Source organism: Octopus bimaculoides, chromosome 8 (genome assembly GCF_001194135.2).
Source record: "Octopus bimaculoides isolate UCB-OBI-ISO-001 chromosome 8, ASM119413v2, whole genome shotgun sequence".
Taxonomy (NCBI): domain Eukaryota; kingdom Metazoa; phylum Mollusca; class Cephalopoda; order Octopoda; family Octopodidae; genus Octopus; species Octopus bimaculoides.
This window is the reverse complement of record NC_068988.1, coordinates 97,457,298-97,460,770: the sequence shown is the minus strand read 5'-3', so window position 1 is coordinate 97,460,770 and position 3,473 is coordinate 97,457,298. Positions and strand designations below refer to the sequence as shown.

Below are 3,473 nucleotides of genomic sequence, written 5' to 3'. Positions count from 1 at the left end.
ATATTAAACTCTGCATTCTCCGTCTTGTTGACACGTTCGTATGGACATAACATATGCATGAATGTATGCATGTTTTTACATATGCATCTATGATTTGTGTGTGTATGTATGTATGTATGAATGTAAGTGTATATATGGGTCAATGTGGCCGAAGCCTAAGTATGTAAATATATATATATATGTGTGTGCATACATACAAATATATATATATGCATACATACAAATATATATATATGTATACATACAAATATATATATATATGTATACATACAAATATATATATATGTATACGTACAAATATATATATGTATACATACAAATATATATATGTATACATACAAATATATATATATATACATACAAATATATATATATATACATACAAATATATATATATATATATAATATATATATATATATATATACACACAGATATGTATGTATATGTGTGTGTATGTATGTATGTTTGTATATCCTCGTCAATATTGCCATCATCACCAGCATCCTCATTGTCGTCTACATTCCGATTTTAATCTGAGGACCGGCTTAACACCCATCAGCCGGTGCGTGAGGGTCTTTCACAATGTCCCCCTGTTGCGAACATTAAGCTGACCTCTGTCCCCTGATTTAAAGCTTACATCTCTTCGCATCTATACCAAGAGACCACGGAAAGCAGGAAGTGTCTACGGCACTGTTCTACCTTTCCCTCATTGATTGGTAAAAAAAATGTCTGGAATGGTTCTGCAACAACCACGTGGCTTTGGGTTCAGCCCTATTGCGCGGCCCCTGGGGCAAATGTCTTCTACTATTGCTCCAAGGCAAACCAATGACTTCTGAATGGATTTCGTAGACATGGAAGTCCATTGTAAGTGTGTGTATGTATATATATTATATAACTCTACGAAGCGCTTAGTTTTAGAATGGTAGCAGCTGATGAAGGAAATATTCTCTATGTGGCCTGTGTGTTTTCTGTGCTCTGTTTATGTTCTGTTTTTCATTTTGTCCACGTTTTTTTGTGACGTCCTGTACCCAGATATGCATCTATATATTCATGTAGATGTAGGTATGTACATACATGTACGTATATACGCATATACTCACATAGTATTTGTATTATATATGTTTGTGTGTTCGTGTCTATGTTTAATCCGCCCACCACTGCCTGACAATCGGTACTAGTTTCTTTATGTCTCTGTAACGTAGCGGTTCGACAAAAAAGAACGGCAGAATGATTACCAGACTTAATAAATATAAAATATGTACTGAGTCCGATTTGTTTGACTAAAAGCCCTTCAAGTTTGTGCCCCAGCATGGCCACAGTTAAAGACTGAAACAAGTAAAATGATAAAAGATAGATATATATATATTCTTACTTTTTTGGGTCGTTATCTTTGGGTTGTTTTCAGATTATATTGGCAACGGTTAATCCTTGTTCATCCAGTTAAACAAAAATCCAAAGACATTTCTTTCATATCTTTTGTATTATTTTTGTGTGCATTTGTTGTTTGTATTTCAAAAACAATACTACTACTACTAATAATAATAATAATAACAATAATAGCGTTTGTTTGTTTGTTTCTGTGGCACAAGGATCTGTATTTTCGATTATTAAAGAAAAATTGATTAATAACAGTACAGATATTACTAACAATAATAAACAAAGCGAAAGTATATGTTAATCGTCTGTATGTGTGTGTGGGGTGGGGTGTTGGTGCTTTTAAACGGATTCACAACACAAGTATGCATATATATATATACATATATATGTGTGTGTGTCGCAGAAATGAATCTATATACAAGTGTATGTATTAACGTGTGAATGTATACGTGAATGTATCGATGTTTGTATGATGTATGCGTATATTAACGGAATGAATAACTACTGTCAATTGTAATAATATTTCTCTACCTACCCGTATCTTCCTATTTTGGTTTGCGGTCAAATTATATATATATATATATATATAGCCTTACTTATTTTTCAAGAAGTACCTGTCTGTCTGTGTGTATGCCTGTATGTATATGTATGGATAGGAGGCGCTTGAGAAAAAGAACGAGAAAGACAGAGAGCAGGGAAGAACATCTATTTGCCTCTCGCACATGCTGTATATAATAATGACATATAATAATTACTTTCGTTTATACAACGTATATATTATGTATGTGTTTGTATTCGTGTGTGAATATATTTGTCGCGTGTTAAAATCCCGTTGTTTGATCGGTGAAAGAAAGAAAATTTAAAATAAAATTATTCCGGTTTCCATGCCTTAAACAAACAATAAGCAAGATATAAAAAAAAATACTAAATAATAATAATAATAATTACTATTATTATTGTTTGTTCCGTTTCGCTGTTTAAAACCAAAGTGTTCCCGTTGATGTTGTTCTTTCTGCTGGTGTTTTTCTAAGTTGTTCCAGTCGTTGTTGCTGCTGCTGCTGTTGGTGTGGCTGTTGTTGTTGTTCTTCTTGTTGCTGCTGCTGCTGGTGTCGTTACTGTTATTAACATCGTTGTGAAATTAATTGTTTGGTGACGATATTAAATAATAACATCTGATGCTAATGAGATAATGACAATTAATTAGTCTTCTTGCTGTTGTTATCGATGTCAGCAGATCAAATAAACTTTTCTTTCAATTATTAATATTATTATTAATATTATTATTATTATTATCAATTCTATATTTTCTTTTAATGCGTGCAAAATAATATAATCGTCTTTTGTTTATCCTTTGCTCTTGTGTTTCTTCTTAATAAGCAACAATTAAATGTATCATTAATATTAAATAATAACAATAATAATAATAGTAACAGTAGTAATCCTTGGATTGCTTAAAAGGAGGAGTTTTAAAAAGGGGTTCGCTGTTGTTATTTTTTCCCGATACTGAAAAAAAAAAAAGAACCGGTCGCGAGAGCGATTCGTAGCGGAGCTTTTCTCTTTGCGAAGGTTGCACACCAAGTGTCTGGGCCGTATCTTTCCTCTGTTATCATAAACATCCCTCCCCCCTCTCTCTCTCTCTCCCTTTCTCAACACGTCACCACGTTACATCCACACTTACACATGCTCTCTCTCTCTTTCACCCCTTTTCTCTCTCACACTTTATACACACACACACACATGTATGCGAGTATATATACATATATATATGTGTGTGTCGACGTATATGTATTTATGTATGTGTGTGTAGATGTGGATGGTGGACCTCTTCGCGTGCGTCTGTGAACGAGAGTGATGGGAAGATATGATTACTAATGTAAATTATTTGTTGTTGTTGGGATGTTTTTGTTTTTTGGGAGTGGTGGGTATGGTAGGGTTGGCTGTGTTCGTTATTTTTTTACTGAATGTCTGCTTGGGTTTGCGTTTGTGAGTGTGTGTGTGTGTGTGTGTGTGTGTGTGTGTTAGCGTCTTTGTGCGAATGTCAATGTTGTGTCTGCTGTGTGTGAAAAGCAAACGCTCCATTAAGAGAAGAAGAAGA

At 33.7% G+C, this 3,473-nt stretch overlaps 1 protein-coding gene and 1 long non-coding RNA gene across 3 annotated transcripts in view; one reads left to right on the top strand and one right to left on the bottom strand.

The window, feature by feature from the left end:
- Positions 1-3,428, bottom strand: part of LOC106872559 (homeobox protein 5) — a 33,029-nt gene extending 29,601 nt beyond the window's left edge. Inside the window, exon 1 of one of the 2 annotated variants that reach the window (XM_052970296.1) lies at positions 2,327-3,428. The gene's annotated coding sequence lies outside the window, so the exon portion shown is untranslated. Of the gene's footprint in view, positions 1-1,373; positions 2,302-2,326 lie in introns of those variants that run through there. The other variant, XM_052970297.1, reaches the window with a different exon arrangement.
- The window catches only part of LOC128248609 (uncharacterized), a 49,757-nt gene that overhangs the window by 3,946 nt on the left and 42,338 nt on the right, over positions 1-3,473 (top strand). The gene's annotated exons all lie outside the window — the stretch shown is intronic.